Here is a 13753-nt window from a genome sequence, read left to right as displayed (position 1 = left end):
ACGTTTGACACGCTCTTCTTCGGTCTCTTCGGTACGCTGTCGCTCCCTTGTTTCGTTCCGACGCCAAAGTCTGGCTTCTTTCAGCCAAGCTGACTCATCGTTCTCCACAACGGCCGAAGCACAAGGCAGCGTTTCTTCGGCGTCGCTTCAGTGTGTCGACTACCGGCGCCGCCGGAGGCGAAAATTCGGCGCTTGGAGCGAGGCGACGCAGGAAGACGCAGATATCTGGCGAGGCCGGATCTCAACGTCGGCGCCGGAAATTTTATTTTTTTTTTATTTACAAATACTGCAGGCCCTATTCGGGCCCAAGCAGGAGTGGGTACATACAACAACGTAAATTACCATTGCCAATTAGCAATTAAGAACACAATAAACATGTACATACATCTTTGTAACACTATACGTAACAGAAATAAACATGAACGTACAACAGTGCAATATGTAAACAAAATAACAATGAAAAAGCGTAACGCAAAAGAAACTGCTCTCATTGCGGCAATTTTAGAGGTCAAAGAAAAGGTTATTTGAAAGCTGAACGAACGATTCTATTGTTTTAGCGTTAACTACTTCTTCGGGTAATTTATTCCATAGTGAAATTGCATGGGGAAAAAGAGAATATTGATGGATGTTAAGGTTACTTAATGGTTGCTTAATTGTTTTGTTGTGGTTTGTACGAGCAGAGCGCATGGGGGGCTCGGGTAAATAACATTCACGCGCTATTTTGTAGTGACCATGGTACAGCTGATATATAAATTTGATGCGAGATACAATTCTGCGATGAACTAGTTTTTTCAATTTCGCCCTGTCGCGAAGAACGGACACGCTTGAAAAACGCGAGTATGTGTAGTATATAAACCGCAAAGCTAAATTTTGCACTCTTTCTATTTTCTTGATTAAATATTTTTCATGAGGGCTCCAGATTAAATCCGCATATTCTAATTTTGGTCTGACAAGAGCTGTATGCTGTTAACTTAACGGTTGATGAAGTACGGCGCAATTTCCGTTTCAAAAATGCCAGCTTTTTTAGCGCGTTGCTGCAAACGTTTTCTATGTGGGGTTCCCAACTTAAATTGCTTGTGAGTGTAACACCTAAATACTTCACTCGCTGGGTTTTATGAATATAAGAATTATTAATAATATAAGCAAAATCTAAGGGTTCTTTCTTGTTGGTAAATGTAATAGCTGCCGTCTTCAAAGTGTTTAGCTTCAGTCCCCATGTTTCACACCATACGCTAATTGAGTGCAACGCGTCATTAAGTCTTACTTGGTCGGAGTGATGATTTACATTAGTATAAATAACACAATCGTCCGCAAACAACCGGATCTTCACAGGCGATTGAACAGATAAATAGATGTCATTGATATAAACTAAGAACAACAAGGGACCGAGGACTGACCCCTGTGGCACCCCTGAGTGCACTTCCAGTGTACTAGAAACGCAGTCTTTAACAGCAACGTATTGTTTTCTTGAGGACAAATAAGATTCTATCCAACGGATGATATTGCGTTCAATGCCCATTGAGAGCAGTTTAGTTACTAAATCGGCATGCGGAACTACATCGAACGCTTTGGAAAAGTCCAGAAACACTGCATCGATTTGACCCCTCATATTCAGCTCATTCATAAAATCATCCGTTATCTCAGCTAACTGTGTTATTGTGGATAAACCAGCCCTAAATCCATGTTGATTTGCATGAAGTAAATTGTTATTCTCTAAATGTGTTATAATCGCTTTAAATAAAATATGTTCTAGCAGTTTACAAGTTGTGGATGTTAAGGAAACTGGTCTGTAATTATTTAGTTCTAGAGGGGATCCAGATTTGTGAATCGGAACTATCCTTGCAAGGCGCCAGTCATCTGGTATCACACAGGATTCTAACGATGTTTTATATATTACATATAAGTACTCTGCTACCCAGATTGCGTATCTGTTAAGGAAAACATTAGATATTTTGTCCGGACCTGATGACTTTTTTATGTCTAGATTACGTAAAAGACTAAGGATGCCGTTTTTGCTTAAATCTACTTCGGGCATCGGATTACGAAGCGTGTAAGGTTGCAAGTGCGCGTGCGATGCGTTTATGGTAAACACCGATTGAAAAAAGGCGTTAAATTCATTAGCAATGGTCAAAGGATCGTCAATGCCTGTGCCAGACGTTCTGATCTCTGTGATGCCGCTTTTATCTTTAGATAAATATTGCCAGAATTTCCTTGGTTGCTCTGACATGAAAGAAGTCAATGTGGAAGAAAAGAACTGATCTCTTGCAGCGCGCACTTTATCCTTGAAAGTGCGTACTAGACTTGCAAGTTGTTTCCTGTCACCCCGTTTTCGAGAGCGTTTTATTTTGCGTTTCTGATGTATCAGATTACGATCCATCCACGGGTACTCCCTGTTGATGCGCTTTTTCTTCAAAGGCACGTAGGTGCTTTCACAGTGCATGACTATGTCTTTAAACTTTGTCCACAGCACATTAACGTCATTTGTCTCATTAAAGGAAGGGAATAAAGATTCCATACAACTAATAATTCCGTCATCATCAGCATGCGTATAGTCTCTTACAAATGTGTCAGAAGGTTTAACATACGATCGCAAGCCCGAAATAGGACACTCAAGAACAAGTAACTGATGATCAGATATACCGTCCTTGACACTGACTGAGCAGTCTGGAAGCGAGCTACTTGCAAACGCAAGGTCAAGTACAGCAGAGCTGGAAATTCTTGTAGCATCCAAAACCAACTGGGTTAACGAAAACGTAAATGCAGTTAGTAGTAATGACTCAGCATTTTTGGAATCTTTGCCGTCATGTGAAAGGCTGCACCAGTTAATTCCTGGAAGGTTAAAATCTCCTGTTATAAGGATGTTGGAACGCGAATTTGTATTTTGCAGCAAATAATCATATAAGGAATCTAAGTATTCCTGAGGAGCATTCGGAGGCCGATAGACCCCTCCTAGTAATATAGTTTTTCCAAAAAACTTTATTTTGCACCATATGCTTTCATGATCACTGATGCCGTTTAAGCGTGTGAATTTAATGTTATTTTTTATTGCAATTGCAACTCCGCCACCCCTTGATCCTCTGTCCTTACGGATAAGCGTATACGAAGGAGGCATTATTTCTGAATTTTGCACATCGGAATGCAGCCAGGTTTCAGTTACCACTAGGACGTGTGGTTGATAGGTCAGAATTATATCTTCAAGGCTCTGGATCTTATTCAGTACACTGCGTGCGTTCAAGGAAACAAGCCGTAGCGTCTTGGATTCCCGTCATTTGTTATCTAGCTTACGCGTGTTCGCACGTGTGGGTCGATGAGAGGAAGTTTCGGGTTGGGCAGGCGCAGATGATTTGGACAACTCTATTCTGCGATTGCGCGTTGCGTCCCATACGTACAGCCTGTCATCAACTTTGAGCTTATCGAAACGAAGGGAAACCTTAGAACCATTGTTCTTTTCTTCAGCCGCTGAACGCCATAATTTTGCACGAATATCCCGAATGTTTTTTGAAAAATCTTCCGATATAGCTACTTTTGTGTCCTTTAATTTGAAGCAGGAAGACATAACCTTTGTTTTGTCTACGTAGTTAAAAAACCTCAAAATGATCGGACGATGTCGCTGTGCATGTTTTAGGCCAATTCGGTGAATACGCTCTATTGAGTTTACTTCAACACCTAGAATCTTTTTAAAAATTTCTTCGTTAACTTTCCGCTCCAGTTCTACTGAGTCCTCCTCTGGATCTTCCTTTACTCCATATAATACGATATTGTTGCGACGACTTCTGTTTTCGAGATCATCTACCTTTTTGGTTAACTCAAGAACTAGTTTGTTCGTGTTATTGCAAGCTTCGTCCACTTTCTGCAACCTTTGCTCACAATTCTCAATTCGGCACAGTTCTTTCTCAATTTTGGTAATCCTGGTTTGAATATTCTCGACTGTCGATTCTACCTGTTTCAGATTACTAGTCAGCGAAGCCAGAGTCTTATTAGTCTTTGTTTGCTCTTTCAAAATTTTCTTAAGTAATTGGTTGTTTAACTGTGTCTCAGACTCTGAATCAGAAGTAGGACCAGGATTTAGCTCTATGTCTCCGGATGTTAGTAGCAATAACCTGATCACATGTAAACAGTCACATAATAGACCAAACAAACACTGTGGGCTTGGCAACACCGTCAATATGACTGTATCATCTCTAATAGAAGAAGTTAGATACTTGTCACCAACCTGGGCAAAAAGAATCGGGATCAGCATCCTTCTGTAACCGGTGTCACCAAGCCCACTGAAGGAATCTTGCAAGAGCGTCCAGTATTTATGCCTGAAGTGGTCGCTATCCGATGATGTCACAGAGCTGATACGCTGACAGGCTTGATGCACGTAGGGCGTTGTTTCTTGGGTCAGCCGTGGCGATGGCATGATGACCAGGTCAGTCGGCGCATGCTCTTCAGGAGTCCTTTCGAACGGAGGGTCCGTTGATCCCACGGCGAAGTGCGCCCGGCAGGCGATCTGGGCAAAAAGAATCGGGATCAGCATCGTTCTGTAACCGGTGTCACCAAGCCCACTGAAGGAATCTTGCAAGAGCGTCCAGTATTTATGCCTGAAGTGGTCGCTATCCGATGATGTCACAGAGCTGATACGCTGACAGGCTTGATGCACGTAGGGCGTTGTTTCTTGGGTCAGCCGTGGCGATGGCATGATGACCAGGTCAGTCGGCGCATGCTCTTCAGGAGTCCTTTCGAACGGAGGGTCCGTTGATCCCACGGCGAAGTGCGCCCGGCAGACGATCTGGGCAAAAAGAATCGGGATCAGCATCCTTCTGTAACCGGTGTCACCAAGCCCACTGAAGGAATCTTGCAAGAGCGTCCAGTATTTATGCCTGAAGTGGTCGCTATCCGATGATGTCACAGAGCTGATACGCTGACAGGCTTGATGCACGTAGGGCGTTGTTTCTTGGGTCAGCCGTGGCGATGGCATGATGACCAGGTCAGTCGGCGCATGCTCTTCAGGAGTCCTTTCGAACGGAGGGTCCGTTGATCCCACGGCGAAGTGCGCCCGGCAGGCGATCTGGGCAAATAGAATCGGGATCAGCATCCTTCTGTAACCGGTGTCACCAAGCCCTTGCAGGTGGGAATTGGTGGGGCCAAAAGCCGCGGCCCGTTTCTGCGAAGGCAGCAGCGCCCCTTCTGTACCATCGCTCTTGTCCCCCTTGCCCCCGCGTAAGGTTCCCGTCACCGCTGAATGGGACGGTTAGCTACGGACAGGAGATAATTGAGGGGCTTTACCCACGATGCCTCCCCAACCCCGTCTGGAGACGCCAGTTCGTATGCCCTCATGTGTTTCGTCGCCCTCTCCTGAGGGCTCCGAGTAACGACGCCGGTAGACGAGACGCTGACGCAACGCCGAACAAACGCTGTGGCTCGCCTCCCGCTACGCCAAACCGCTTGTATATACACACTGCGACAGCCCCTCTCCCTCCACTACTCATGCGCACAACTGGCGAGGCGAAGGGCGTCTGCTCCACGACGAGCGCAACGGCGGAGACTGTCATGCCAGATGGCGCGCCGAGCGGTGCGACCACGCCTGAGGTGCAACCACGGCGAAAGTGTCTGACCACGATGAAGAGGCGAAGCGGCTGCAGTAATGTAGCTCTCGCTACAATAATTTTGTCCCTTACCATGGCATGCCACGCAAGCTCCAAAGTATCAGAGGTTGAGTATTAATGCGAAAGCATTACTAGACTCATTACTAGAAAAGCCGGCGGCTTATTCAAGGATGTGTACTCGGCATTGGTACAGAAAGTCCGAGCGATGGCAGTAAAAATAAGGTGACATCATCAAGCGGCCGTATTACGCACACGACAAGCCTACCAGCCATTTCAGAGAATGACACACTTGCTTGTTGTTGCGACTGAATGAAGGGTGAAAAGGAAGGAAGCGCACGGGCCTGCCCACTGGCTCAAGTTGAGCCACAGTCGCTGTCGCGTGCTGAAAGCAAGAGATTTCAAATAGATCTGAGAGAAAAGATTGAAAGACAAGACGTGCGTCGCAACAACGGCGTCATCCGAAACGACAACGGTTTAGCAACAGATACACGCGGTGACAAGGAGCCCTTGCGACATTGTTGAGAGCTCGTAGACCTCGCCCCGTGGGGCCAGAAAGCCACCTTCCCTGAAACACTTTTAGTTCGCCTGTGTGCGCTTTCCACTGTGCGCCAATTTTCTCGCCAACATTCGCACAAAAACTGTGATGCAACCGTTTGTCCCACAGCGCTCCGGGTGGTGGCATATGATTTCGCGTTGCATAAAGCTTACATGCTAGTGGATTTGGAGGCTAGCTTGCGACAAGTATCCAAACCGACGACTTATGGACCTTCAATTGTACATCTTCCCAGACTACGTTTCCAGCAATGCGCGGTTGAGGTGTCCACCGAGATGTGAGAGTTGCTACCCCATTTCCTTTTCTCAAAAACCAATTTTCGTACAACAATTGTGATGCAATCGGTGGTCGTACAACATTCCGGGACAAGTCACACATGCAGGTATGTGGGTTTGTGGGTGGGTGCCAATGCATCCAGGGGCAGCAATGATTTCGCATTCCCGCCCGTTTACGGAATTAAGTGTTTCTGTCATTTTTTTTCTTCCTGACGTCATTTACGCACTACAATGTCGAATATCGCATCGTGCACCAAACCGCCACTGCCTACCACCCTCAAATGAACTGCTCACCAGCGCTTTAATCGCAGTCTCGCAAATATGCTCATGCGAACAAGGATACTCTTCAATATCTGTCTCGCACGCCTAGGACACCGCCGCACAATAAACCACCGGATTTTCTCCTCTCTTCCCCTTCAATGGGCGTGACCCATGCTCAACGAAGGACACGATAATACCTTACACTCCCAGAGCTTCAAAGTGAACACCCCATTCGGAAGTGAAAAAGCATGCTAATGGTTGTCGCCAGCTGGCTCTTTCACCTCAGAATCCCAAAGCCCCGAAAAGCATCGACAATATATAGACCAGATGCCGCCCGCGCTCTCAACTGGGTCCCTATTGGCCCTGGGTTCGATCCAACCCACTACACCTGAATTGTCTACGAAATGTTGCTCCGTATATCACGTCCTTTATTGTGTTGTAGTTGAAACGTTTGCTGTAAATTATTTCGTGAAGCCGCTGACATCCTCTTGGACTCTGTCGCCGCGGCCATGACAATGTTCCCGTCAGCCGTCTCAAGCTCTGCAACCATCCACTCTTCTTGCCCTCGCCTAAGGTCGCCAGTATGGCTCCTCTTCGTTAGCGGGGCAATTGTAGCGAACCATAACCAACCACGACGCATGGGCTTGAGTTGCCCTGGCATACAAAGATTGAAATGAACAAAGCTCGGCCACGCTGCAGGAGATCGGTGCTATGTTTTGTGCAACCCGCCGTTTAGATTTTGTGACTTACCTTCTTATTTGACTTGCGCACCTTTCACTGCTTTCATTTATTCAAGAACGAACGTTCTCTTACTTGGGCTCGCAGGTGCGAATGACCTCGTTCTTTTGCGTTTAGAAGAAGTCTTGAGGGATTTCTATTCTAAACGCGGTAGCATTACAACGGACGTTCGGAGGAGAAGCCGTGTGCGTTATGACAATAAATAGGTATTGTCGATAGGGCTCTGACGTCACACGTTCAGCTGTGGAATTACTATGACTAAAAACTCCTGTTAAATTGTATTCTGAGGTAGTAGCATGAATAACATCATTATGTCATGAAAATGCCAAGTAACTTAGTTATGTCGAAAATAAAACTATGGTAACCACTTGGATATCGAATCCAGGACCATGGGGTTGCGGGCCAGATGTGCTGCAGACACATTCATGCACATTTGTTCCACTCGGTTAAATAGAGAACTTGTGTGCCTTATGGTGTATCACGTGTTCCATTACGCCTATTGATGTATGCTTGTATAAGGCACGTACGCTAGTGAGTTCCATAGGGGGAAAAATTGAGAAAAATTAAAATGAATATTAATGCTGTCGCATTATACCCTTCAGGAGGAGCTTCAGTGCCGTTTCAATTTTGAATTCCTCCCCTGGAGGCTTCAAACTTTCACCGACGAACCCCGCCGTGTGGTAAGGTAGGAGCGAGTAAAATAAAGGGGAAACAGGTGGCGTATTGGGAGTTCCGGAATTATTTCGACCGCCTGGGGATCTTTCCCGTTCACAGAATTCGTGGGTATTGAGTTTGGCGCATTAGCTCCCGCACTTCATGTGGACACCTCGCCCTCGTCGTGAGGGGAGGAAGGAGGGTGGGCACGAAACAAGAAAGAGCGAAATGGTGGTAGTGGAAGGCTCCGCTATAATTTTGGCCACCGCGGTATCTCGAAACGCTATGCCCGGCTCGAACCTGGGTACTCTGTCTCAGTAGCCGTGTGGTCTAACCACTTAGCCATCGCGGCCGGTTTCCACCGAGAGGGAGAATGCTTTAGAGAGGTGGACAAAGTGGAACAAAATGCAAACCAGGGACCTTTTCCTTGTCGGCGGAGGCAAATCGCAAAAGGCGCCCGTGTGCATGGTAAAGACAATTTTAATTCGAAAGCATTACTAGTCCTATTACGATAAAAGCTGGCGGCCTCTGTGTGTGTGTGCTCGTAGATGATACAGAAATTTCCAGCGATGGCAAGAAAAGAGGATGTCCTCATCAAGCGGTCGCACTAAGCGCACCGCAAGCTAAGCATCGTCACCTCACGTGCATTTCTTGCATTTCAGATGAATTTAATGCATTTCTTTCGTGTTTATAAACTTCCAACTGCTCGACCGGCATGTGGCGCCAGGTTTCCGACAATCGCGCCAAAATTCTGACGCAGCTCTCTGTCCTACAGCGTTCCGTGTGGTGTCATACGGTTTCCCGTTGCATATATTGCACGCAGCTTACAGTTGTTGGTCAAGTTGGAGGCCAGATTGTGACAAGTATCCAAACCGACGACATATGCACCTTCATTTGTATGTCTTTTCTGACTAGCTGTTTCCTGAAGGGTGGTTCAGGTGTCCACCGAAATGTGAGAGAGTTGCTGCGCCATTTTCTTTTCTCAAACATCAATTTTTATTTAAAAATTGTGATGAAATCGTTTATCGTAAAGCGTTTCGAGTGGTGTTACACGGCGCGTATGTGCGGGTGGGTGTCAATACACCCAGTGAAAGTAATGTTTTCGCTTTCGCACCCGTAAGCGATCTATCATCTCTATCTTTCTTCGTGGAATGAACAGGCAGATTATTGCTCGTGAGGTGAGTGGACTGAACCGGTATGACAAATCTAACTCACAACTGCTAGACGATAATGTCGCCATCAAAAGGGTGCGAAACTAAAGGGAACAGTTTATATTTTTTTGACAACATCGGCCGCAGAATGACAGCATTACATATTTCAAGTGCCTTTTTTTAAGATTGCCAAAAATTCGGTTCCTATCAGTGGGATGAGCAATGACGGGCCAAAATAAGACATTCCTGAACTGGAAAGCATTAAACACGCGGATTACCATTTTTTTCTTGGTGAGAGCAGCAATATAGTTATTTATTGCAACGTTCAATCAGATGCGCGTCATAAAATAGCAAAGATATTGGCATATGTCACGCAGATAGTCATCGCTCGACGCATTTCGTCCGCACGCGCCGCGGACACCTACCACGGTGTTGCTACTTCATAACGACCGATCTTAGATTCTGAGGGTGCTGTCCGCCTGTGCAAGAGCGCATGTGGACCGTCCGGCTGCATGGCGTTCCAGAGCGCGTTACCCAAAGGGCTGTCTTCGTCCACGGCAAGGCCTACTCGTTCGACACTTCCGATGCTGCCAGGACTCACACCTCCGAGAGCCACGTTGAGGTGTTCATCTTCGACACCGCATCACACCGGTGGGATACTGTGCAGACGCAGCTCCCCGACGGTGGGCCGATAACATTTTCCCCCACAAAGTTGTAGCGTACGGCCAGAGCGCATACCTGTGGGGCGGCCAGTACAGTTGGCCGTTCAGGAGCATCCTTTACCGCTTCGACACCAACACCTTAACATGGAGCCGTCCGGAGATGTCCGGTGAGGTGCCAACATCGCTTTATGGCAAGACAGCTCGTGTGGTAGGTAACTGCAACTACATCTTTGGTCTCTTGAACGACTGGCTAAACATGCGAGTCCTTGACCTAGATACCATGAAATGGCATCATGTCCCCACCAGTGGAGAGGCCCCGGTTCAGCGGGCCTTCCACACTGCGCCTGTCATCTGGACCCGTATGTACGTGTGGGGCGGTATTCTAGCTGACCCTTTTCTCGACGGTGACATCAGCGACAACTCACTTTACTACCTAGAAACGACCACATCGACATGGGTGCGCCCACACGTAAAAGGAGTTCCCCCCGTGGCTCGGCAAGAACATACAGCCTTCGTGTACAATGAAGAGCTGTACATTTTCGGAGGGTACAATGAACTGCTAGACACTTATTTTGCAGATATTCACAAGTATGACCCCGAGACGTCATCCTGGACCGAAGTGAAGCCGTGCGGATTAGGACCATCGGCGAGATGCTCCCACGGCTGCTCTACTATTGCTGAAAAAGTGTTGGTTTTCGGTGGCATCGGTCCGGTACCCATTGAGGAGGGCGGGAAATATGTCAACAGGCTCACAGACCTCCACGTATAGCACTTGGCCCTGACACTGCAGAACTTCTGCTTTCTCGCCGTCATCGATGCGCAGCTTGATCTAAGCAGCTTACCACCAATAATTAGAAAGAAGATCAACGATATCACTTCACAAAGAGCATAATCGATCGGAAGATGCTGCACCTGAAGTAAGCGAAGTGCCTTAGACGGACCCAGGGTGGCAGTGCGGCAATAATTACGATTTCAAAGTTGCTTCTCAGAACGGCAATAAACATTTTATTAAACTCGGAATAGAGTTATCAGGATCGATCTCCTCTGGAAGAAACAGTCGATAGCGCACTTTTTATACATCCATACATACATACATACATACGTACGTACGTACATACATACATACATACATACATACATACATACATACATACATACATACATACATACATACATACATACATACATACATACATACATACATACATACATACATACATACATACATACATACATACACACACATACATACATACATACATACATACATACATACATACATACATACATACATACATACATACATACATACATACATACATACATACATACATACATACATACATTGACCACAATAAGCTCAGGTAGGGAAATGTACCTCTCGCTACGTATATCCTGGCATAGCCGAGCTAAGCCACTGCCAATTTTTTATTTCAATTTTCTTTATTTCATTTTTCACTTATTTATACATTTTGATTTCTTCTTTTGTGAGACACATCTGCGCAACATCATACAGTCGTAAGGCAACACATATATTAGGTTCCCCTTTCTTCGCGAAGCAGCGATGCGGTGTTGTTGGCCGTGCGTTCTGTGCTCGTCTCGTAGTCTTAAAATCCCGGATTCAATGCCCTACACATTCCGAAGAAAAGTTAATTTAAAGGGATGCTGAAGCAATGTCTCAAAATTGAAAAAAAAAAACGCTGAAAATAGATACTAGGAATGTGATCACACCGAAATGTAGTCGTCACTTTGCATATTTTTCAGGGGATGGTTTTATTTTCGACGTTTTATGAGCTCACGCATCCCGACCGGCGCGAGGTGAAGAGTTTGACGTCATGACACCCTCGTCGACAGCCAATCCACACCAATTTATGCCAGTCGGTCGCGGTCACTTGAAGCGTGATGTCGCACTGCTGGAGTCTTTCCACCAGCGAAAGAAGCTTTGCCAGCGACGAGTGCACCACTGACGATGAGCAATATTTTCACCCACCTGAAAACTATATGTGTTCACGGCTACGAGCCATGAGCGTCAAGCGAAGACGAGCAACTGGAATAAGCGCGTCAGGCAGTCGGGGCCAGCTACATGGAAAGCTTTTTCTTATTTGTACTCAACGTAGAATTGCAGCAAAGGAAAAAAAAATAACGATATTTCACACGTTAGTAAACGGTTGCACATGCAGAGTTGAGACACTTAACCAATTATTACGACTCAATCGCCCGTCGTCGTCTGATGTCCTACGCATTTAAAGTTTTTCAACGCAGCGTTTACGGGGCTACTGCGTAGCAAGTTTTTGCGCGCAGACGGGCAGAATGCGCGGAATTCTGCTGCCGATTGACAGCTCAATGCTGCAACAGCCACATCTAATCGTGCCTAGAAGGGCTTTGCCGGTAGTGTTTTTCGATATCTGTTGATGCATTTCAGGCCCCATTGCCTTCAAATCGCTTAATCTACGTGGACGTGCGGCCGCAGCACGGGAAGATGAAACGCTGCTTGTACAACTGAGCCATGAAAGCCGATGCCTGCTCATGCAAAGTGCAATTGCAAGCAATTCTGCAAATCTCCATATTGCAAAACAGCGAGCTGAATTGTAATGTAGACATACAGAGCGTTTTTGTATGCAACTACTGGTCGAGCATCCGCCTCGTATAGGGGAGGTGCGGGGTTCGATCCCCAGTGTTGCCGGGTACACACGGGTGATACAATGGGTAAAAGCTTTCCCCTGGTCTGGTGCTCGGATTCTTTAGGGTGAAATGCTTGGGAAATGGGTATTTGACCCCACCTTGATAAACAGAAAATATATTGTGCCATAGCGTTCTTTGACCGTAGGTGCTGCTGCGCCATAAAAATCTCTGGTGACCATCACAACATGCAATCTATCGCCGAATACTCGCTCTCTGGCCGCCTACCGCGCGTTTTCATTGAGAGCAGTGCTCGTGCACTTCTTTCATCAACTCAACGTGATTGCTGAGTTTTTCGTCCGAGACCTGCATCTATGCAAGAAACCGTTCATCTTGATAGCCTGAATTTTTTTATTCACAGCTAGCCCTTAATTACAGCTCGTTCAGCTCCACAGGTGGAGCTGCGGTCACCACTGCCGTGATATGCCGACAGAAAGGAAACGAGTCTTGCAAAGAGCAACAAGATGTACTAAAAGCAATCGAGAATAGCATGTGCGTCACCAAGCACCCAATCTTTGCGTTGTATTGCCTGATCAAACACATACTGAAATTGGAGTACATCAAGCTCATGCACTACTGCCCATTCCAAACTCGGCAAAGGAGCCTGAATGAGTAAGGACTAAACCAGCTTTAGCCACATATGTCACGCGGTAATCCTGAACTCAACTTACTGGTTTTTCTACTGGTTCTATTGGTGCTTTTCATACCATGAAGTGAAACAGGAGCATTTTTGTTTGCTTTTTCTTTTTTTCAGCCAACACAGGTATACTGCCAGTTAGGTTGTCGAGGTGTTGCTCAGGGACCGATCGCGCGCACACCCCGAAGCCGGTGGCTTGGCCCCCTTGGTTTGCGTGTGTTAGCTGTTTTTGGGGATCCTCGAGAAGCCGCTTTCCCGGCGCCGCAGAAATGCGTTTTTTTTTAGACAAATGCGGCAGGTGGCGGCAACGGCGGTTAACCGGCAGTGAGGAGGCCCGTTCTTGTAAGGCCGCACTCGGGTCGCAAGACGCGGCCGGCGCGCGGACCCCTGGGGTTTCGAGAGGGGGGTCGGGTGTAAATTTATTCCTTTTAACGGCGGACTGCGGGACGGGTCGGACGCCTCGGAACGGGCAGCAGAAGAGGGGAGCGCGACCAGGGCAGTGCGCGCGGTTCGGACAGGGTGTTCGGTTTCCCTGAGCTTCCACTGGCGGTTTTA

The sequence above is a fragment of the Amblyomma americanum genome, chromosome 8, assembly GCF_052857255.1.
Source record: "Amblyomma americanum isolate KBUSLIRL-KWMA chromosome 8, ASM5285725v1, whole genome shotgun sequence".
In the NCBI taxonomy this organism is placed as follows: Eukaryota; Metazoa; Arthropoda; class Arachnida; order Ixodida; family Ixodidae; genus Amblyomma; species Amblyomma americanum.
The sequence above is the reverse complement of the archived record's forward strand: the minus strand, read 5'-3'. Positions refer to the sequence as shown.